Source organism: Podarcis liolepis, assembly GCF_965112155.1.
Source record: "Podarcis liolepis genome assembly, chromosome: 11".
Classification (NCBI taxonomy): Eukaryota; Metazoa; Chordata; class Lepidosauria; order Squamata; family Lacertidae; genus Podarcis; species Podarcis liolepis.
The window spans coordinates 35,922,605-35,947,676 of NC_139565.1; the positions used below are offsets into that span (position 1 = coordinate 35,922,605).

Below are 25,072 nucleotides of genomic sequence, written 5' to 3' on the forward strand. Positions count from 1 at the left end.
GTAATGGCTATGGCCCAGTAACAAAACATATGCTTTGAGTGCATAAGCTGATTCCATCTCCGGTTAAAAAAACTCAGGTGCTGGAAGCAGAGCCCAGGGCACAAACCTAAGGCCCCACTCAGCAGAATGGGATAGCTGACCAGAAATATGCCTGACAACATTCTGAAGTAAATGAGGTGATACCATTTAAAGAGTCACATAATATTACTATCTCCATAGCCTAAAATTACCTAGCTGTACTCATGGGTGTAAAGACTGAGAAAGGTTCTGGAGAACCTCTGCTTGCCCCAGTGTACCATATTGAAAGATGGATCAATTAGATGAGGGTGGGGAACCCTTTGCAGAGTGAGGGCCATGTCACGTTCCATTCTGGGCCACCTTCCAGGTGGTGGGCAGGACTAGAGGCAAAAGCAGGTGAAGCAATGCATGTAAAATTTTATCTTTGTACAATTTCTACACACGTTCACACAACCCTCTCTGTCCTCCACCCAGAGAACTAAGAGACACTATCAGAGTTCAAGGACACACTTCAACCAGACAAAAACACTTAGGGATGGTATGAAGGAGAGCTGGTAAGAGGTGAGCCTGGTGAGGTGTGTTGTCATAGTCTTGTTGCTGAGCAGCAACGTGCAGAGCTGAGTGGAGTGGAAGTCCAGCCAACCAGAAGGGTCTCTGAGGTGTACTTGCCTGGAGGCTGAGTCTGCATCCAAAGTCAGGTCCAGTCCTATGGTTGGGTGAACAGCAGTCCATGTGGTCAGATGGTCAGTTAGGGAATCCGATGATTGTGGGGTCAAGATGAGCAGGAAGCAGCAAGGTAGGACCCGAAACTACAAGCATTGTTACCAACATCAGACTGCTGCTGGAAGCTCAGTTTAAGAGGGCTGAAGCCAGCTGGTTCTCATCAGTGCCTTCTCCTCTGTGTCCTTGAAGGATGATCAGCTGTAGGTGGAGTCATTCCACCTTCCCCCCCTTCAGGCTGTTGTTCAGCAGGCCATGCTAACTCCTGGCCCATGACATGTGTATGGTGTGGCAAGAGCCCCAGGGTCAGGCAAAGAGGCCTACCTACCACATTTGACCTGTCCCTGGACTAGATGCCTTGTTACTCTATGACTCTGGTTTTCAGCTGATCCAAAGTGGGTTGCAACAGGAGCACTACCATCATGCAAATATATGGTAAAAGATTAAGAAATGGGTCCCCTGGTGCTTATTTGGGTTAAAAGTGGGTTCTGGATCTGAAAAGTTTGAAGAAACTTGTTCTTTGAAATACTTCTACCACTTTATCACAAATGCCTATGCAAATCCATCATGCTTTGTTAGCCTGTTTCCTTAACCAGCCAGTTGCTTTTTAAAAAATGATGAACACAAGAAAATGCAGAGCCAGGTGAATTTTGTTGTGATCAGGCTAGAATTTCATTGGATACTTAGCAAGTCCCCCACCCACAATTTGCATTGCAATTTCTGACTTGGTATTCATCCCGCACGAAATAAAACCAAAGTGCTTAGTCCGAAACTTCCATGTGAACAATATTGATTAATTATTGACTTTGTTACTCATTGTATTTCACCAGTGCTGAACAGCATTAATCTTCAAGAACAGCAACAGCAAATTGATAACGAAGCATATTAATCTCACAGTGACATTTAAAACCCATCTTGCTCCTTTGGTGGGGAACCTCCTTCCTTCGGAATCACGTCTAAGTTTGGGCTTTAAAGTGCTGTGCTTCACGGGGATCTTTCGGCTGTGCATTTTAAAAGAGACATTTAAGTTCTCAATCCTCATATTTCTGAAGCACTCTCATCAAATTATCACAGCTCTGGGGTGCAAGAGAAATGAGAGCAATCAGTCACTATAATTAAATGTTCTATATTTTATAAGAAAACGCAGAGCGAGGGTTTGGAGCTCTACATCATTCAATATCTGCAGTTTACACCTGTCATACACTATCAAATCAACTCAGACAAGAGCTACTCTTTGTAGGATTTCTTCTCTGTTTAAAAAGCTGCGTCAACAGGTGAGATGTTTACAAGGACAATCTGTCCTGTGTTCTGGATGGCCGCAGTACAGTGGTACCTCAGGTTACAAATGCTTCAGGTTACAGATGCTAGACTCCGCTAACCCAGAAATAGTACCTCGGGTTAAGAACTTTGCTTCAGGGTGAGAACAGAAATCGTGCGGCGGCAGCGGGAGACCCCACTAGCTAAAGTGGTACCTCAGGTTAAAAACAGTTTCAGGTTAAGAACAGACCTCCAGAACGAATTAAGTTCTTAACCTGAGGTACCACTGTAATGAAATACAATGAAATACAAAAGCTTGTACTGTGCTGAGAATGAGGGGCTTTCCTTTCTTCTGGCTCACCACCCAGTCGCCAAATCACAAGGAAAGCTGGATGGTCTCCATTAGGATTAACTGGGTCAATTACCTATTGAAACCCTTTTGGGTGCAGAGTGAGCACCCAAATCTTGGTTAAAGAGTAGACTTTACTTCTTGCAATCACACCCTCAGAGGTGGTTGTAGAGTAAGAAAATAAAGTTTTATATTACACGAAATACATAACTCAGATAAGGTGCTACTGGAAGGAATTTTTTTTATTCAGATAGGAGAGTTTCTAGTCCTGGTCTAGCTAACTAGTCTGGAAAACAACAGTCATGCTTGCTCCTTCATTCTCAGAGAATAGCTTTAAGGTGACCTCTCATCTTGAGGTCCAAAACAGGATGCAACCTGAGACACATGTCTAAATAACAAAGAGATAGAGAGGTCAGCTCTAGAGGCGAAAGTTACAGCAATAGTATGGGAAGTTGGAGGTCCCTAGCTATGTCCATGCAGAAGCCCCCCTGCTACAAAGAGAGTTGCACTCAAACTTCTAGCCCTCTCCCATTGATCCTCTCTAAAGACGTGTTCCTCTCTAAAAATAGTTAATCCAATTGGATAATATTGCTTTGGTAGTTTCCAGTGCTGAAGGGTAAAGTGCAGGTGTTCTTAATCATTTTAGATGCTCTTAATTAAAAGAAAAAATGTTTTAAATGTGTTTTGATTTTATATTTAAGTGTCTTGTTTTGCTAGTTGTGTTTTGCTGCCTGCGGCTCCTTTGGGAGCAAGGGCAGGATAGAGATCTAATAAGTAAATAAAAATTATTATTAATAATAATAAAAGCCATGGTTCTCCATCTGTGTTCCTTCTTTGGGCTTATGAAAAGGGATTCCTCAGTGAGAAAAATAGTAATAGGCTGAGAAGCCAACACAAAATGGCTGCCAATGGGCAATAAAAAAGAAGAGCTGATGGTACTCCCTACAGGAGAGGACTGTCACAAGGTACCTGGATAGGTACCACTTTCAATAAAGTGGGGAAGAAAAGGTATGGAGATGGTTGTGGCGATAACACAGGGTCCCTGGACGTTTCACCGTCTATTGATCCCTGTGCCACCACTTTCTTTATCGCTGCCACCACCTAGGCTCTACCTGGTACAGTGGTACCTCAGGTTAAGTACTTAATTCATTCCGGAGGTCTGTTCTTAACCTGAAACTGTGCTTAACCTGAAGCACCACTTTAGCTAATGGGGCCTCCTGCTGCTGCTGTGCCGCCGAAGCACGATTTCTGTTCTTATTCTGAAGCAAAGTTCTTAACCTGAAGCACTGTTTCTAGGTTAACGGAGTCTGTAACCTGAAGCGTATGTAACCTGAAGTGTATGTAACCCGAGGTACCACCATACAATACTGAGTCCAGTCAGGGTTAAATTGGAACATAAACTTCTGTTTATTTATTGCAGTTTAACAAGCCTGTGGTTTCATAAATGGTATCCTAGAGCTGGTTTTATAGTCCCTCTGACTCCACCCCCCTGGGTTCTGATTGGGTAACCTGTTTAACTATTTCACCTCCAGCACTCTCATATGCTAATGTCACAAGGGTACTGGTTCTTCTCCCTGTTTCTACTGCTGTTTATGGTAGCAGAAACTGAGGAGGCCGCATGAATTAACCATAGGCCCCCTTCTATAGTACGCCATGAGCCTCAGTGGGTGCTTGGCAATCTCTCTGGTCTTGAATGTACAGAGTGAGCTGACCATGTGTCCTAAAGCACCCAGAATCCTTTCCAGGGCTTTGGTGACAAGTCTCTGTAGAAAATAATTCCTGAATGTAGAAAGGTTGAACACAAAAAGCAGTGGCAGGATTGTGTCCCAAAAGGTCTAGCCTTTGGAACCTCAGTAATTGCAAGCTCCCTGCTGCCCCCCCCCGGACTTGGTAGTGTTCCTGTCCCTCCTTGTCTTTTTCTTCAACAAGTTATTTAATTTCCAGACCCATTTTTCTTATTTCCTTGGGCAAGAAAATAAAAATGGGGATCCTTGTGAGAGCAGCATTAAACATACCATATTTATTGAAACCCTGGTGTCCAGAGAGAGATAGGGGAGAAACAATTTAAGAAACCATATAAATATATATATAATGTATTTTTGTAGCATGTGGGGAGGGAGCGGGGAGGTAGTCATAAAAAACAGCTGAAACAAAAGACACACATGAAATACTTATTCGAGCACACAGGGAGGAATAGAAGGAAATGAAGAATAGAGGGGATGCATATATATTTTTAAAAGGTTTCAGCACAATAATGTCTGCAAATATTAAATATTTAATATTTTATATTTAATATTAAATATTAAATATATTCGCAGTGTATCTGAAGAAGTGTGCATGCACACGAAAGCTCATACCAAGAACTAACTTAGTTGGTCTTTAAGGTGCTACTGGAAGGAATTTTTTTTATTTTGCAAATATTAAATTAGGCTGCGTTGCCTAGGAACCACACCCTATGTATCGGTGCATTAGGCACTGGATATTGTACTGGGGAAACCTGAACAAACCAAGATTACAGGAACAAATATCTGCCCTGTTAGAACCCAGTAATTAATATCTCTCCGTGCCCTGTTTTTATTATACCAAAACTGCAGCGCATGAAGTCCACTATTCCTTTAAATGCTGCAAACTTTAAGTACACTTTTAAAAACCTCAAGCAGCAACTGTATTCTATTATTAGGCAGCTTGTGACACCTTAAAGACTGATAAATTTATTATGGCATAAAGCTTTCATGGAAGAGAGTCCACTTGATCAGATACCATTACACTGTAAGCCTGTAGGCAGGTCTGCCATTTAATAAACTTTTGAGTGGTGTGCCAAGAGATTTAATTGTTTTGAATTGTCCTGCACTTTTCTGATATGTAAGCCACTTTGCATGGGCTGTGCCACAAAAGGGGGCCAATAAATACTTTATAAACAAACAAATCACTCGCCCCCAACAGGTTGAGTCCCAAAACTGGGATGCACGTCTTCCTGGCTGTACTCCTACACAAGTAATCTGACCCATGTGAGATCACAGAGTCCAAAAGATGCGTTTTTTTGGGGGGGGGCTGTGCTCTCACATGAGAGCATGGGCCCCTAAAAAGTGTGAAATAGTTCGAGATCACGGTGTCTAAAATGGCTGTGCTCTCGCACCCCCCCCCCCCCCAGGATCCTGTTTTACTGAGACACTTGCGGGAAATGAAATCATAAAAGCAGTGAATAAATGTGATAGTGAAATACAGATCCTACTTCAAATACAGCTTGGGTTTTTTTATTACTTATTTATCATCTTTGCATCTCACCCTTACATTTCCCTCATTTTCTCCCTGTGAGATAGGTTACATAGAGAGATTGTGACTGGATCAGAGATTGTGTTTGGCCCAGTTTCTTTGGCTAAGTTGCGATTTCCAGGTTTATTGCTTTATCCAGTAAACCACACAGCCTTTCTTTTTCACCGGAGCACTCATTTGTAGCTATCTCTGTCTTGCCTTTCTTTTTGAGCTTGTCTTTTGCAGACTTTTTGTGTTTGCTGCCTAATTAATACACAAACAGATAATTATTGCATTTTACCTCTTGGAGACTGCTTACCTGTAACTTCCATCATGGAGATAGCTTAGTTAAAGGAGTACAACAAGGCTGTATATTGTCTCCCTGCTTATTTAGCTTATATGCAGAATTCATCAAGCGAAAGGCTGGACTGGATGAATCCCAAGCCGGAAATAAGATTGCCGGAAGAAATATCAACAACCTCAGATATGCTGATGACACAACCTTGATGGCAGAAAGTGAGGAGGAATTAAAGAACCCTTTAATGAGGGTGAAAGAGGAGAGCACAAAATATGATCCAAAGCTCAACATCAAAAAAACTAAGAGCATGGCCACTGGTCCCATCACCTCCTGGCAAATAGAAGGGGAAGAAATGGAGGCAGTGAGAGATTTTACTTTCTTGGGTTCCATGATCACTGCAGATGGTGACAGCAGTCACCAAATTAAAAGACACCTGCTTCTTGGGAGAAAAGCAATGACAAACCTAGACAGCATCTTAAAAAGCAGAGACATCACCATGCCGACAAAGGTCTGTATAGTTAAAGCTATGGTTTTCCCAGTAGTGATGTATGGAAGTGAGAGCTGGATCATAAAGAAGGCTGATCACCGAAGAATTGATGCTTTTGAATTATGGTGCTGGAGGAGACTCAAGAGAGTCCCATGGACTGCAAGAAGATCAAACCTATCCTTTCTGAAGGCTATCAGCCCTGAGTGCTCACTGGAAGGACAGATCCTGAAGCTGAGGCTCCAATACTTTGGCCACCTCATGTGAATAGAAGACTCCCTGGAAAAGACCCTGATGTTGGGAAAGATGGAGGGCACATGGAGAAGGGGGCGACAAAGGATGAGATAGTTGGACAGTGTTCTTGAAACTACCAACATGAGTTTGACCAAACTGCAGGAGGCAGTAGAAGACAGGAGTGCCTGGCGTGCTCTGGTCCATGGGGTCATGAAGAGTCGGACACGACTAAGCGACTAAACAACAACATTGAAAGCAGGATTGTGTATACCCTGATACCATCATGAGCACAAATAACCATGAATGCACAAAAATGACACTTCAACACCCCCCACAATCAGTTGTGTGAGCTGCCTTCCATCCACATAATGTTGGCTACAACCCCCAGGACCCCAGAATACCCAGGAGGATTTGAGGGCCTCGGGTCTTTGAATCAATATGTATAGGAAGCAAAGAATGACACTACTTGTAGGTCACATTGAAGGCTACTCTACACTGGAAGCAATTGGGAGGCCGAGCAGACAGTCTCAAAGCCTCTAGGCAGGCTGTCTATAACAATATTCTTCTCCATATGCTATTTCAAGATAAAATCATATTCCTCCACCACACAGGAGAATTATAAGGCTCCATCCTGACTACGGCCAGAATATAAATAGCCAGGCTAGCGTTTGCATTCTAAAGCTAGGGACCTTGAGATAGACTAGAAAAAACAACAACTTGAAAGCAGATTTCATAGTAAGAATCTATTAGGCCAGATGTGAAATGAAAGGGAATCAGCTTATCTAATCTCTCCAGGAAAAGCATTTCAGCACAAAAGAGCATGGACGTGAATGCCTGAGCCCAGACTGAAGGCTAGTTTCCATAGAAGGTTGTGGAGAGAAAGACAGTACCTGATGATGACTGGAGATAAGGCCAGGATAAAACATGGAGACCGGCTGAGTGTTTAACCTCCTGGTTTTATAGTCAAGTCTTATCGCTTGGAAAAGAAAATTGAAGTGATTATATAGTACTTTGAACTAAATGGAAAGACAAAAGATAACAAGTGGAGGATTAGCTTCCCCTTGAAAGTATTCAACCTTATTAAACGCCTGCCAAGGCATCACTGGAGAAGACAACTTGTTCTGCTGGAAGGATGGGGGCAAAATCCCTGGAGAGAAGGAGCTAAAGTCTGATGGTTATGATTGCCATTATTGTTGTAGATTTGTTCATCACCTTCTAAGCCACCATTTCAAGGCAATGTTACACATAAAACAATTAGAAAAATAGCAGATGCATTTGAGCCAAAACTAGAACCTTAACAAATGGACACTTGTAGTAAAAACCCACTTATCCTGCTGGAAAAGTCTGTTTGAACAAAAATATCTCCAGCTGCTCTGTTAAGTGCCGATCGTGGGCACCTGTTGAATCTCAAAGGGGATGCTATTCCACAGAACAGTGGCAGCCACACTGAAAGCCCCAATCTGAGTTACTGTGGAGCAGGCTTCTGATATGTTTGGAACTTGCAGGACCACAGCAATCTACTGGGTGTATAACAGATAGGGAGGGTATCTTAAGTAACCTGGTCCTGAGCTGTATAGTGACTTATAAGTTAGTGCCAACACCTTCAACTTGGCTCAGTAGCAAATTGGGAGCCAGTGCAAATCCTGCAAGCAAGGTGTTAGGGAGTGAGTCTTACAAGGATCCTGATGACCATGAAAAGAGACACGTGTGTGATTCTATGACTGCTGTGTATAGTGTAGGGACAGAGGAGAATGCAGTTCTCCAGCCAAGTAACGTGTAAAAGCATGCATATATTAGGCTAAAGTGTGCATAAAAATGCATACATTTGTGAAAATGACATACAAATATGCATTCAATTAGGGGAAATTGCTTTGCAAAAATGTGCATAATAGGCAAAAATACATACAAAAGTGTGTATAGAATGTAAGATGTAAGTCAAACTAAAATGTGACATGAATTTTCATGACGACTTAAAGAAATCACAAACTGATATAGCAACGTGGAGAACTGAACTCAAGACTCAAAAAATCAGAACTTGAGAGAAACTGAAAATGACAAATTTGTCAATCCCTAGCATAGCAAGGTGGGGTAAGGTTTCACCAGCAGTTCAGTTGCAATCAGGAGAAGCTAATGGTGCAAAGCTGTAGGATTAATTGATAGGTATCTCTCTGGTGACATATTACATGTCTACATGTTGGGTGCCTTCTTGTGTGTATATTTGTACAAATGATACTTGACTGTTCTTGTGTTTCTTGGGAAGCTGGTAGACAGTGAATCCTTATCTCTATAATTTGCTTGTTGTGTGCTGCCTGTGCCTTGATAATGGGACCAAACAGATACAGTTGAGCCTGTGTCCGATACATCATTTGTCATGCAACAGAGAAATTGGATAGATGCATGGGACAAGTGTCTGGTGATGGATGGACGATCTGAGATTCATCACTGCAAAGACAGCTTGTGGCTGATTTGACAACGACCAAATCATAGCTAAATGTTTCATGTAATCTGACCTTAACATATCGCTATATCATCCATAACCAAATGGTTCCTTGAGCAGAGTGTTGTGCCTTTTCAATGTGAGGCAACTGGGGGATGCCTGGGGGTGGGATCTGAACAATTATTGTCTGCAGGTAAGAGATGAGTGACAACCCCAGGTGAGAGCTGGGAGGGTAAAGAGTGGGTAAACCCAGGTTAGGAGTGAGGGTGAGTGTAGGAGAGAGAGCATGGATGTGTGAGCAAGAGGTATTTTGTGTGAGATAGGGTGGGTGTTTATGTTGGGCTCTGTTTTGTGTTAAAAGTTGGTGGATATGTTACCCTGAGTTTGTTTATTATTTCAATGATTGATATACTAGTTTTCCTAAGAAAAGATTGAAAAGTGGTTTACGTACAAAGGAAATCAGAAAAAATGCAGTGTATAAACCAATAACCAATGGATACTGTAGTAATGATAAAACAGACGAAAACATCAAAATCCATGAAAGAGTATTGCACTGGCTCAATACCCATACAATTTCCACACAGGTTAACACACTCAAACCGCAACCATCCTCCACCTACACACCTAAGGTGAGGTTGGGATGGGCTGCTTCTTGAAATCCTGGACAGCCAGATGGTATCAATAGTATTGAGCTGGACGGACCAATGGTTGCCTTTTACCTGATTCAGTACAGGTAACTCACAACTTAGGCACATTTAACTTGTGCACATTCAGCTTTAAGTGCTTGGCCATTAAAATAAAAATTAAAAAGGGGCAAAAAGAGAATGGATGTCCAGGAGGAAAAAACTATGACCATCCCACCTGCCATTTCACCCAAGGTGTTTTGACTATATGCAGTTTTGGCTTTATGTGCGGTTCCTGGAACGTAACCCGCCATAAGTTGAGTATCGCCTATATAAAACAACTCCCTGCGTAACTATTTTGTGGTAGTGAAGGAAGTTTAGTTCACAGATTCCACTGCATCCTCAGCCAGCTGTCTGGCAGAAAAGTAGTGAGAGTTTTCTTGCAATTTTTTCAGCAAATGGGATGTTTGAACCTCTGGAAGCTTGCTGTGAATGCCATAGTTGTGACAGGTCTGAATGGGGTGCCTGATTTTGCCCAGCCTTACCCACCCAATCAGATCTTAGCAGATGCATGGGAAATTCAAAGAGAGATTTTCCTACTGTGGACTTTTGGAGAATCGCCATGCTTGTTTAAGTTGCATTCTCTATCAAAAATTCAGACTAAAAAACAACAACTCTGAAAAATTAGCAACATCTCCTGCCTTGCCCTTCTCCCATAAAGATGTACAGCCTTTCTGGATGGTTAGTAAGATTCCTTGTCATGAGTGCAAAAATTATTTTATAACACAACAGCATTATTAGTGCAGGAAGGCACTAATTTCAATTAGCTAAAAGCAAACTCTCGCTGAATGCTAAAAAGGAGCAAGAAAATGACTTCATTCTGAAAATAAACACTCTTTAGTGCAAAAGGGAAGGGAAGAGAGATTTATACATCATTTCTTGAAGCCAGCAACAGGGAAGGTTACAATCTGACAGATGCAGCGGTTAGGTGTGAATATACATCACCTTACAGTAGTAACTGAAAAATAGCTTTCGAGTCCATTATCACTATGCTCCAAAATTTGTGTCTGAACTGGAACTTACTAATGAATCAGCAGTGTTCTGTCAGTCACACAGACTTTCTATTACAGATTGTGGAGGGGGAAACCATTAGCTAGAATGTCATTATTAAAAAATAGATACAATAAGGGAGCACAGAGGGAACAGGGACACGGCTGTTATTATCTCATTATAGAAATATATGAGGTATTTTGACACCCATTCAGCAAATAGATAAGCTTTGTGTTTGGCTTCCACAATACTCTCATGTTATTACACCTAGAAAATCTAATCAAGCGGAAGTGAAGATGTCATAACCCTCACTCATGTAGACATCTAAAGCCTCTTTTAAGGGTGCAGCTGGCTTAAGACATCCTTGCGTGTGGTGATATGCTAGTAATGACATCCTTTGCAGTGTGGTGCTGGTTTATCCTCATGGTGTCTTGCAGTAGCCACAAATGCAGTTCTTTCTTCAAACTGGGCTTTGAAACTATAGATACTGACTTGGTAGAACATCTCTGAAATGTCAGTGAATCTCATCTGTGGATGAGGAAAGGAGTTCAACTGAACTTACTTTTGAACTTCTTGTTTTAAAATGTTACTGAACTATTGGCTTGTTTTCAGAGAAAGAAATGTAAGACAGGAGAGAGAAAAAAAACTTTCTGAGACATGTATTTAGTCTGTAGGGTATGCAAAATTACAGGGGAGCCCTTCCCAATGGTAGCTTTCTTTAAATTATTGCTATCATGGGAATGATTGCAAATTTGATATAATAAATATATGAACCGGGGTAAAATGCACATCACTTGACAGTTATAGTCTTTTGTGAAGGCTAGAAAATAAAAAGGCAGAGCACACACAGGAAATAATCCAAAACCAACAAAGTCAATGGGATTTCTGCCATTGGCTTCTTTGGGGTATGGATTCCACTTTAATATGCTGGGTGTTAAATCATCCATTATTTAAATCAGGAAGAAACACATCCACACTATAGGCACTGAATTTATATAATAACAATATCAAGATATGCCAGAATGCAAATCTGGGCTGAATCAACACAGATATAAAAAATGGTGTGAAGATGCTTTTAAAAAAAAAGTTTTAAAATGTATATGGAATATCCCATTAGCTCATCAGCGCAATCTAGTGTCACATTTGTATAACACACTTAAAATGTTATATTTGCAGCTGTATAGCTGAGTCCCTGGAGTGTATTCCTATGAATTTGTCATTCACCTGCAGTTCACTACATAGAAACAACCAGAATATCCATTGCAGGAATTTCCACCAGGAAACACAGGCTAGATCTGTGTAGAATGTTGACAGCTGTGCAACAAAACAATGGAGATGTTTTGTAATGCCAGAGTGATGCAAAAAGAATAGAGGCACAGAAGTAGATCTTTATTTTATTCCCTCGTGAGCTGAAAGTATGCAAATAAAACTAGGCAAGTAAAAAGAGTCTGGTCATCTATTCAAATCAAAATTCTAGCTGTGTCATTCTGTTAAATTGCTTTGCTTGGTTGACTATGGTTTGGGGGGTTTTTTGTCAAAAGATGTAGAGATATTGTTAGAGAGTCACAGGCTCATGGGCGAGGAAGGACTACTGACACAGGTGATCAAATCCAACTTTGTCCTTCACGGTAGGATTAGCTGCATCAGCACTGACTCTGAAGCTGTTTGAAGAGGTCAATAATAGGAAACCTATGCCAAAAGCTCTGCTTCACATAAGGGAGCCTGCAATGAAAGATAATCCCCGTATGCAGGAAAATCTCATTACAAAATGCTGCATTATTCCAATACGATCTGCTGCTTCCAATGAAAGGTGTCAGAAAAATTATAATTGCCAACATAGAGTGAAAGGCAAGCCTGGCAGATGCTTATGGATGCACACCACTAGTTTGCCACGAGGTTGGATATTGATTCCCCCCCTCCAACATCTTTACTGAAAGTTCAAAAAGTACATAATTATATGTGCCCTAAATATGGTGAGTCGTAAATAAAAGAAAGAAAGAAAGAAAGAAAGAAAGAAAGAAAGAAAGAAGAAACAGCACCTGTTGAGAAGGTAAAATAAAGGGGGGAGGGGAAACCCCCCCCCAACCTGTATACTTTACAAAGTTGCTATTGTACTTCACCAGATATTACGGTAACTTATTACAGTATTTGTAAGAATGGATTCCAAATATCATTGATTTTGTCCATTGCAAATCTGTGTTTATATGCAAGTTGTTCATATACAGTGGTGCCCTGCAAGACGAATGCCTCGCAAGACGGAAAATTCGCTAGACGAAAGACTTTTCCGTTTTGGAGGTGCTTCGCAAAACGAATTTCCTATGGGCTTGCTTCGCAAGACGAAAATGTCTTGCGAGTTGCTGCGGTTTTTTTTCCTTTCCCCCCCTTTTTCTAAGCCGCTAAGCCGCTTATCAGCTGATCTGATAAGCCGATAAGCCGCTAAAAGCCGCTAATAGCGCTAATCTGCTAATCCGTCAATGGGCTTGCTTCGCAAGACGAAAAAACCGCTAGACGAAGAGAATCACAGAATGGATTCTTTTCATCTTGCGAGGCACCACTGTATTGTGAGTCTGTATAGGTTTTCAATCCAATCATAGAAGGGAGCCACGTTTTTTATTTTTCCAATTCATTAGTATCAGTCTTTTTGCTGTGGTAAAGGCATGGAGAGTCTACTCGTATTGTCCTTTTGTAAGGTTCCATGTGCTGGGAATATAATTCAAGAGGATATTTTGCTCTGAGGTTGGATATTGATTTGATTTAATATCTGTCTGCCACTTTTCCTACAACCAAGTGGCTTGCAACACTAAACTAAGCATGTTTTCAGCTACAAATGAGCACAAATCTATGCAAATTTATTCAGTTCAACCTGATCCACTGTGTAGTGATTTGTAGCTGCTTCAGCGCAATCTGGATAGGGTACAAATCAGCACAAATCAGCCAGATTTAGTTTGGGATTCAGCCCAATCCTATGCACAGCCCTAGCATGAACACACAGTCCTCCTCTCTCTCACCTTGGGGCAGAAACCACTTTTCTTTTCGGTCCCACTGCAGCCCACAAGCCGGCATTAGCCCTATGTTATAAGAAACAGAACCTGGAGAAAAAAAGAAGAAAATCTTACAAACCTAGCATACAACACATGCCCATCTACTGCCTCCTTCTCAGGACGAGAGGCAAAATCAACAACATGGAACACCTTCTCCCTCTGCTACTGGCCCAGGAACAGATAAGAAACATCCCATGCAACTCTGCATAAGAACTTAGCTTACACACACACACACACACACACACACACACACACACACACGTCAACAAAATAAAATGAAAAAAGGAGGAGGTGATCCGAAGGGGCAACCCCCACATGACCAGCTCCTTTGGTATTTGCTGTTCAGGATTTACCCACCAAGGTCAGTCCACCACATTGTACCAGCTAGATGGTTTATACATCCCAGTACCGACAAACCTCATAACAGTCCAGAGTGGCTTCATTGTCTTTCCAATACTTTGCTTCTGGTGTTTGTCTACAAGCCAAGCAAGGACACAGGGAGCTGGAATCAGAGCAACTGTTTTTAATAGCAAATCTTCACCTTATAGCCAGCAAGCCTAAACCGGGCACAGGCTTTCCAGAAAACCACCACATGCCCAGATGAGCAGGTCTACTGTGTTAACAGGAAGAAGCCATCGACCTCCAGGCCTTAATGGCTGGTCTCACAAAATATTATCAGCTTTTTATTTGTAGCGGCTTTCACAAATGTTGGCAAGTGAGGGAAGAGCTTCAGCGGGGAAATGCTAAGAAACAAAAATCCTTGGGCTTCTGCCCTAGGAAAGAAATGCTGAGAGGAACACAAAGATCTTTCTGCAACTGTAGCTCTTCTGTCTCAAGGGAACTATTATCGAGTAATTTGACTAAACTGTAATAGTAAGAGGTATTAAGGAATGAAAATGCTTCTTTAATCTCTCTAGACTTCAGAATTCTCTTTTAAATAATATTTAAAAAACACTTTACCTCATGTTCACAAGGAAGTCAAAAGCAATATGCAAGGAAGATCATGGAGCCTGAAACTTGGCAGATTTCAAAGGCTGATAACAGCTATTGCAGCATCATCTGTGAGCAAAAATTTCCACTTTATTTGTGGACAGAGAAGAGTGGGGTGGAGAACCATTTAACCATATTTCTTAGGCCAGGAGAAATTATCCCAATAGTTCTTCACAGGTAAAGATCACCATTAACAGCAGTAGCAAAACTTTTTCCTTTTTTTCGAACTTTGTTGGCTGTCTGACCACCATTTTTACATCCTCCATAATGCCTCAGGCGTAGTGTTATTCCAGGACCTTAGTGTGGAATGTGGGAAAGGGAATATGAGTCAAGACAAAATAATAATAATAATAATAATAATAATAATAATAATAATAATAATAATAATAATTTTATTATTTATACCCCACTCATCTGGCTGGGTTTCCCCAGCCACTCTGGGCGGCTTCCAACCGAATATTTAAATACAATAGTCTATTAAACATTAAAAGCTTCCCTAAAATAATTGGTGGGGAAATTTCTGAGAATATTCTGCACAGGGAAGGTAGAAAAAAGAAAATATCAGAATAATGTTTGGGAAATTTGGGTCACCTCAAAAATTTCTTCCAATGTCACATGATGTCATGTATCTGAGGTTGGCTTTGAGATTTATTCTGTTTTTCGCATTTCTGCATATGCATCATGAGGTTTCCTTGGAGTGTCTCCTCTCAGCGGCGTAGCTGGCCACTTGGGTGCCAGGTGAGGCGTGCGTGTCCTACAGCCAGGGGCAGGGCAAGCCCACCCATGGGGGTGGGGCGCGCTGCATGGAGCCTCTCCGCCGTCTCCCCCTCAGCTGTGGGGCAGCTGAGGGAGAGGCAATGGGCAGACGCAAGTCCCATGCTGCTGTTTCAGGCAGCACGGAGCCTGCAGGCACCCAAGCCACCACGTTATTCCCAGGAGAGATGCGTGGTTCAGGCATGCTGCAGGCCCAGTGCCAGCCACTACTTGTTACGTTTGTTGACTGAACTAAAAAGTTTTGTGAACTTTTTTAAAAAACACACCCTCATATTTTTGTCATTTTGTCACCCCACTCAGTGATGGCACCTGGGGCGGCCTGTACCCCCTTCCCCCGCCACTGTTTCCTCTGAGGAATCTGCCACTTAGACTCCTTTTGGGATCATTTCTGGTGCAAAGACAGTGTTGCAACATAAAGTAGTTCTAAGACTACTAGGTATATTGAATCAGTATCAGCTCAGACAGATATACAGGCTGCTGAGTTAGATTAGATAACCATTTACAGGACCTATCCTTCATCTGGATTCTCCAAGGCAAATAAAAAGGGTATATCTGTGAGCCCAGGAGCCAAAAATATCTTAGTAGTTCTTATGCCTGAAGTTTTGATCTAAGGCTTTGCTGTGGGTCCCAAAGGCATTGCTGTTTTCTTCTAATCTTTGCCTAATCTTTCACAATTCAGACCATCTTTTCTTTTCCAGTCTCGAAAGTTTACTGGCTATTGAGCAAGAGACAAACTTTTAGACCGTGATCTTCCTTTTGAGAAAAGTGCATTACCCGTCTCCCAACAGAATGCTGTCAGCTTAACTTAGACATTCTGTCTAGTTCCTTTCTTGTAAACAGGAAATGTACCATAGATGCAATAAAGAATCCATAGGAAGTTCACGTGAACAGTATCTAAAGCCAAGAATTTAAGGAACTTTATTTATTTTAAAGCATTTCTAAACTATTTAATACTTCAGAACTCTCTAAGCAGTAGAAGAAAAAAACACAACATCCATTAAAACAACACTGGGAACTAATTCTTTGAGAGGAATAGGGTCTCCTAACTACTTTCAGCACCTTTAACAAACTGCTGTTCCTAAGATTCTTTGGGAGAAGTCATGACTGTTTACAAATAGTATACAGTGGTACCTCGGGTTAAGAACTCAATTTGTTTTGGTGGTCCGTTCTTAACCTGAAACTGTTCTTAACCTGAGGTACCACTTTAGCTAATGGGGCTTCCTGCTGCCCCCACACGATTTCTATTCTCATCCTGAAGCAAAGTTCTTAACCCGAGGTACTATTTCTGGGTTAGCAAAGTCTGTAACCTGAAGCGTCTGTAACCAGAGGTACCACTGTAATACTATACCCCGCATGAGTCCCGAAAAAATCAGGACTTCCTGTTTTTCCCCATGAGAGCATGATGGCCTTTTTGGTCGCCATAATGTCATGCAATTTCGCACCTAGATCTCACTTTCTTTGTGGCCATGATCTCAGGCAGCATCCCAAAATGCAAGCTTTTGGATACCGTGGGAGAATGGCCCCCTAAAAGTGCATCTTTGGGGCTCTGTGATCTTGTGTGGGTCATGTGATTTGCACGGGAAGATGTGTGTCCCAGTTTTGGGACTCAGCATGTCAGAGGGTATGTAATACTGCTTTAAATGTATGCCACAGTTGGGGTTTTACAGCCCTTCCTCTACCAACATCACTGAGCTCTGATGTTGGTAAGGTCAAAAAAGGCATGTTATGGGGCAGATGGAGTACCTCCTGGGAAGGATCTACAAAATATGCCAACCTTGGAGCTCTATGTTTTTAAACGTGCATATTATCACAAAATACATATTTAAATACATATCCTATAGCAAAATATAGTAAGGTGCCTATTCTAAAATAAAATATGCCCAGAAATTCATACCTTGAGATGTTCATTTAACCAGAACTATAGAATAAATTTTGGGAAATTGTGAAACCAAAATATATTATATTTTGTTCTATGCATTAATTTGGTAGGTGTGAATTAGGCCTGTTCACTTAAAAATACAGACCAAATTAAATTCTTACCCATCTCGAGATCTGAGAAAAGAACATTAGTGTTTCTTATTGGCTGAGGTTCTTCATGAATGAAAAAAATAAATTCATCTGAAGGAATGGAACAAAGTCCACTGACCATGAGGAGAGATAGTGTGTCATGGACTGGTTGGATTCCAAGGAATGGTGGGAAGAACCATCTTGGGAACCACCAATGGAAGAAGGTTCAGAGCCCAGGGAGTGGTGGCGTGAGGGAGAAGAGGGAGAAGTGGGAGAAGAGGGAGAAGAAGGACAAAACTAGGAAGAGGAGGTGTCAGAAGCTGAAGAGATAACAGGGCTTAATGAGAGTCTGTGGCAGACAGAAGTCCAGAATCAGAGGCAGAATCTGAAGTCAGAGGAGGGAGGCCAGGAGGAAGAGATGAGTCAGGCTGGTGAAGAGTCACAGGTGTCTCCCCCCCCCCCCCCGCCACTGCAGGAAGCTCCCCTCTCTCCTTTTCTCCCAGAACCAGAGAATGTATGAAGAGGTTGGCTACATGAAGGAGCTTTCTCCAATTGCTTGGGGAAAACTCTGGAGAGGAGGGGGCTTAGACGGCTGTGGGGACTTTCAGTCTCGGCAACTGACCCATGGGACAAGACCTACCTAGTACAGTACTGTGCTCATTAGATCTGACACTCCACTAAGTCTGTGCAGATTGTGTTTTTCCTAATACAGTCGTTCCGGAAGTCCAGTTGACCTCCAAAGCATTCAAAAACCAAAGCACAGCTTCTAACTGGCTGCAGGAAGGTCCTGCAGCCAATCGGAAGCCATGGAAGCCCCATCGGATGTTTGGCTTCCAAAAGAACGTTTGAAAATCGGAACAGTCACTTCTGGGTCTTGATCGTTCAGAAGCCAAAATGTTCGAGAACTAGGCTGTTTGAAAACCAAGGTATGACTGTAAAGAGTTAACTCCAGCTTGCACAGTTTGATTTACTTCTGGCTCCCTCCTGACATAGTGTGTTGGTAGGAGCTGGCAGTTTTAAGGACAAGCTGCAAGTTGATTTGGGGGTGTGAGGCTTACTTGACGTCAACACAAAACAGAGCTTTTAGTGTCATTGGCCCAGTCCTGTGCTTTGTTTGTAGAGACTCAACAGTCCTGTTTCAAACTTTAAATCTTACATTGGCAATTAATAATACATATTTCCATAATGGTTAGCTGATAGTCTCTGTTCTCAAAATTTTATCTGTTTTTATATATAGATATAATTTCAAACCCCTTTGATATGTTAAATGATATAGTAGCATGTATATATTGTTATAATTACATACATAATAAACAAATAAATTAAAATATTTGTAAATAAGGCAAGCATTAGAAAGGTGCCACAAGTTGCCGGTGCTCTTTCACCAAAGGGATGCTGAACCCAGAATGCCTCCCAGGACAGGGAAATGGGAGCTGGGCACGCAACAATTTCCCTTCAAAGGCTTTGAGTTCTCTGCATTTCCCCAACCCAGTAGGAAAGCAGCATGACAATTCTAGGCTTCTAGTCAACTTACAACATCAAAGCCAGTCTGTTCAGCTTTAATTGGCAGGTAAAACCTTAGGCAGGTGACAACACCTTTGAAGATAAAGATGAAAATCACATATTTCTGGATTCATGCAGAGCTCCCCCTCTTCACCTCAGAAGAATCATAGAATTGTAGGATTGTAAGGTTGTCTGGTCCGACCTCCTTCAATGCAGGGATCTTTTTGCACAATGTGGGGCTCAAACCCACAACCCTGAGATGAAGAGTCGCGTGCTGTACCAACTGAGCTAGCTTGCATTTGAAATGAGAAGATTGGAACTGGAACTGTGTCAGCTTGGAGGAGCTTTCTGATGGCTGCAAGATTGAAGGCACACCATGAACCCCCCATGCTCCCTGTTCTGCAACAACAAACACATTTTTTCATATGTATTTGTATTTCACTGTGCTCTGTGCTAAAGCTGAAAATGCTTCTAGATTTAGGTAGGCAGCCATGTTGGTATGACGCAGTCGAAATATAAAATAAAATAAATAAAAATAAAAAAAAATTAAAAAATGTTCAGTAGCACATGTGTGCTCTAAGCCCCAAGTAGGACTAAGAGGACCATACTCCAATCAAAACATGGCAAGACAAAACCTACAACAGTTGCCTTTATCACTGTTGGACTGTGATGGAAGGTACCAGTGTGGTGTAGTGGTTAAGAGAGCCAGTGTGGTGTAGTGGTTAAGAGTGTTAGACTCGTAATCTGGTGAACCGGGTTTGCGTCTTTGCTCCTCCACATGCAGCTGCTGGATGACCTTGGGCCAGTCACACTTCTCTGAAGTCTCTCAGCCCCACTCACCTCACAGAGTGCTGTTGTGGGGGAGGAAGGGAAAGGGGAATGTTAGCCGCTTTGAGACTCCTTCGGGTAGTGATAAAGCGGGATATCAAATCCAAACTCCTCTTCTTCTCTCTTCTCTCCTCTTCTTCTTCTTCTTCTTCTTCTTCTTCTTCTTCTTCTTCTTCTTCTTCTTTTTCAATACCAGTACAGTCCGCCTCAAAAGATGCAAGAAGTGCCATCTTCAGTTGCAGGTATAGATACATGGAGGTGGGGAGGGGCGTGTAAGATTGTAAGAGGGAATGACCTCACTGCAGCTGAGAATAACACCTCAAGCATCTGATGAAGCAGACTCCCAATAAAATTAGTTGTTGTTGTTGTTTCTTAAATTTGTATGCCAACCTTCACCCACAGATTTCAGGACGGTTCACAACATAAAAATACAACATAAAAGCACAAAATACACGAAAAAAGCAAGAACAAAAAACCCTACAAATCAGTAACTTCTCTTCCCGCCACACCCTGCCACCGACACATTTAAAAGGGGTATAAGTTGTTAATTAGCCAAAGGCCTGGTTGAAGAGGAATGTTTTCGCATGGCACCTAAAGGTGTATAATGAAGGTGCCATTCTGACTTCCCTGGGGAGAGCATTCCACAGACGGGGAGCCACTGCAGAAAAGGCCCGTCTCGTGTTGCCACCTTCTAGATCTCTTGTGGAGGAGGCAGACAAAGAAGGGCCTCAGAAGATGATATCAGGGTCTAAGCTGGTTCCTATGGATAGAGGCAGGGTCCTAAGACAGGGTCCTAACACTGTGCCTAAGTCTGTGCTGCAGTAAAAACAACAAACATGTCTGGCCCTCTGGAAATCATATCTGTTAGCTGACACATTAACAGAGGCACACAGCACAAGTCGGTGCTTATTAGCCTAATGATTTCACTAGTCGGAAAAAGATTGTACAGTCTTTTTCTAAGATGGTGTATGCATGTTTTAAACCTAGTGGTTTAGCGCAGCATGCGGGGACTTGCCAAGTGGGCAGCTCGGTTCAGGGGCTGCTCGTGGGCCAGTTAAACAACCCCCATGGGCTGCTTGTGGCCCATGGGCGTTAGGTTGCTGACACCCCCCCATGCTATGTGTTTGAAGTCCAGTTCTACAGCCACATGGTAAACATGAGCACAGATGGCACTTACTGCTGTCCTATAACCAGCAGACAGCCACCATAGTGATTATTGACAAGTTGGCATCAGTATTTGTGGTGGGCTCCCTGGACATGCAACCCAAACCACATAGCAAGTGGAGGTTTGCTATTATCCAGAATTGGGGGATCCACAATTATGGGAACCTGTATTCAGTTACCACTTTGGTGCTGCAATTTGAATATCAACCTTCACTTAAGAGACATCTTCCATCTATCAAACTGTCTTCAAACCCCACAGGGAAAAGATATAGATGGAACTCTGGAGTGTCTCTTTATAATCTGCTGTTTTCAGAATTCTCCTTTGAAAGAAGGTCATTAATATCACTGATACAATTAGCCAGTGACTTCAAGAGAATTAATAATCAATAAGGGGAAGGGAAGGGAAGCCTTTAAAGTTAATGCTTGTTATTTACTGCACGTTTCATCTTTGCTCTTGAAAGTTCACTAGACGTTCTTGGGCCCTGCGTAAGTATTCAGTTTCAGCTTTCCTTGGCAGTCTAGACTGTTATGACTGGCAGAGAAGTTTTCAATCACAACTGCACACCTTAATCAAGGCTAATCCCCTGAAGTAGACTTGTTTCAGTAACTAGAACAGCTTATCATGAAAGGAGACATCGGAGAGAAAGGAACAGGTATCCAAGTGTCCCAGCTTAACTAGTGGTACTTAAAAAACAAATAGATCTATGGATATATATATATATATATATATATATATATATATATATGTTTTCGTAGATTTTCACGGGTACAGGAATGCAGGTTTTGGTGTCCTCGGGTGTCTTCCCGTGTAAAAGTTGGGGTGTCTAGGCGACGTTTCGACGAGGTCTCACTCGTCATCTTCAGGCTGGTGCTTTCGGCTTCTTGTTACTGGAACAGAGCGGGATCTCAGTGTTTGAGTTCCTATAAATACTGTAGAGGGGTGTGGTGTATTGCCTCAAAAGTTCTGGGCAGAGGGGAAGTTCCCAGGCTAGTGTTCTTTTCTTCTTTTGTTCCTTAATTACTTGAGGGATATCTTGAGTGATTTCTTGAGTGATATTCTGAGTACCACTTAGGTGGGTCATTAGGTGTGGATTAGTTGCTAAAGCCTTCGTGTCTTGACCTCTTGAATTTGTGAAGAGTTTTTCTGGGAAGATGGCTGTACTGCACTTAGTTGTGCTTTGGCTTGGCTTCGTGTATAGGGGCGAGCTGTGGTTTTGTGCCCTGTGCCAGCCAGATCTGTGTAGGGATTGCAGGGGGGTGCAGCATCCGGAGTTGCCACTATGGTTTGGTTACTGGATGGTGTCTGTAATTTATCTGTGGAGAGGGTCTGGGTTTGGGTCTGGTGTGGTTGATTGGTGGTGGCGTTCTGTGTGCCTCTGGATCTGGTGTCGGTTTTTGTGGGGAGGGCTAATTTCCAGATGTCTGGCAGGCGGGACGTGTCGTCACGCTTGTTCATGTTGTGAGGGTGTTTCTCTATCTCGATGGCTTCCATGATTATTCTCTTGTGGTGATGTTCCATGTTAAAGAGCAATTTGGAATCTGCAAAATTAATTTCGTGTCCTGTTTCTTTCATGTGTTGGAAAAGAGAGGAAGATTTTTCTTCTTTTTTGACGGCATTCTTGTGTTCTGCGATACGTGCATTTATTCGTCTGTTTGTTTGTCCAATGTACGTGGCTGGGCAGACTTTGCAGGGTATTTCATAGACCCCTTGGTTTTCCAACTGGATTTTATCTTTGGGGTTTCTGAGGATATTGGCTATTTTTTGGTTGGTGCAAAAGGCTGTTTTGATATTGTGTTTATGGAGGATTTTGCTAATTTTATCTGTAGTGCCCTTGATATAAGGAAGGAGGGCCATGCCATTGTTTTCTTCCGTGTCTTGGTTTTTGGGGGGTGTTTCTTTTTGGATTAGCTTCTTAACCCTGTTTTGCTGGTATCCATTGGCGATTAACACATTTGAGAGATTCTGTAACTCAGTTGTCAAGTGGTCTTTGTCAGCCAGGCGTTTGGTTCTGGAGATGAGGGTCTTGGCTACGGAGTTTATTTGTGCAGGGTGGTGGTGTGATTGAGCATGTAAGTAGCGGTTGGTGTGTGTTTTTTTTCCGGTAGATAGTGTGTCCTAGGGAGCCATCAGGTTTTTTGTAGATTAGGACGTCAAGGAAGGGAAGCTGGTTGTTGGCTTCTATTTCCATAGTGAATTGTATTTTGGGGTGTAGGCTGTTGAGATGTGTGAGGAAGCTATCTAGTTTTTCTTTCCCGTGTGGCCAAATTACAAAGGTGTCGTCAACATATCTGAGCCAAAGTTTGGGTTTGTGTTCTGACTTGTCTAAAGCATTGGTTTCAAAGTGTTCCATGTACAGATTTGCGATGACCGGTGAGAGGGGTGATCCCATAGGTGCTCCTTCTATCTGTTTGTATCTTTGTCCATTGTGGATGAAGTACGTGTTGGTTAGGCAGTGGTTGGTCAGGTCCAGGATGTATTCGGGGGGATTGTATTTGTTTTGAATGGCTGTCAAGGCTTCATTAATGGGCACTTGTGTGAAGAGAGATACAACATCGAAGCTCACAAGTAGGTCATCGGGATGTAGGTTTTGCTTCTTTATTGTTTCTATGAACTGGAAGGAGTTTGTAACGTGTGAAGAGATGGATTCTGCCTGGCTGACAAAGACCACTTGACAACTGAGTTACAGAATCTCTCAAATGTGTTAATCGCCAATGGATACCAGCAAAACAGGGTTAAGAAGCTAATCCAAAAAGAAACACCCCCCAAAAACCAAGACACGGAAGAAAACAATGGCATGGCCCTCCTTCCTTATATCAAGGGCACTACAGATAAAATTAGCAAAATCCTCCATAAACACAATATCAAAACAGCCTTTTGCACCAACCAAAAAATAGCCAATATCCTCAGAAACCCCAAAGATAAAATCCAGTTGGAAAACCAAGGGGTCTATGAAATACCCTGCAAAGTCTGCCCAGCCACGTACATTGGACAAACAAACAGACGAATAAATGCACGTATCGCAGAACACAAGAATGCCGTCAAAAAAGAAGAAAAATCTTCCTCTCTTTTCCAACACATGAAAGAAACAGGACACGAAATTAATTTTGCAGATTCCAAATTGCTCTTTAACATGGAACATCACCACAAGAGAATAATCATGGAAGCCATCGAGATAGAGAAACACCCTCACAACATGAACAAGCGTGACGACACGTCCCGCCTGCCAGACATCTGGAAATTAGCCCTCCCCACAAAAACCGACACCAGATCCAGAGGCACACAGAACGCCACCACCAATCAACCACACCAGACCCAAACCCAGACCCTCTCCACAGATAAATTACAGACACCATCCAGTAACCAAACCATAGTGGCAACTCCGGATGCTGCACCCCCCTGCAATCCCTACACAGATCTGGCTGGCACAGGGCACAAAACCACAGCTCGCCCCTATACACGAAGCCAAGCCAAAGCACAACTAAGTGCAGTACAGCCATCTTCCCAGAAAAACTCTTCACAAATTCAAGAGGTCAAGACACGAAGGCTTTAGCAACTAATCCACACCTAATGACCCACCTAAGTGGTACTCAGAATATCACTCAAGAAATCACTCAAGATATCCCTCAAGTAATTAAGGAACAAAAGAAGAAAAGAACACTAGCCTGGGAACTTCCCCTCTGCCCAGAACTTTTGAGGCAATACACCACACCCCTCTACAGTATTTATAGGAACTCAAACACTGAGATCCCGCTCTGTTCCAGTAACAAGAAGCCGAAAGCACCAGCCTGAAGATGACGAGTGAGACCTCGTCGAAACGTCGCCTAGACACCCCAACTTTTACACGGGAAGACACCCGAGGACACCAAAACCTGCATATATATATATATATATACACATATATATACATACATACTATTACATGCTTGCATCAGTCTCCAAAGATACTTTTTTTGATTCAGGATTGCATAGATGTATTCAATTTCATCATTGCTAATGCATTGTTGGTGGGTGAATGAGCTGGTTGTAAATTATGTTCAATGCT

At 42.3% G+C, this 25,072-nt stretch overlaps 1 protein-coding gene across 1 annotated transcript in view; it reads left to right on the forward strand.

The window, feature by feature from the left end:
- The first annotated feature begins 10,282 nt into the window (after window positions 1–10,282).
- The window catches only part of NSA2 (NSA2 ribosome biogenesis factor), a 370,209-nt gene continuing 355,419 nt past the window's right edge, over window positions 10,283–25,072 (forward strand). The window contains exon 1 of the mRNA XM_083465543.1: window positions 10,283–10,294. The gene's annotated coding sequence lies outside the window, so the exon portion shown is untranslated. The remainder of the gene's footprint in view (window positions 10,295–25,072) is intronic.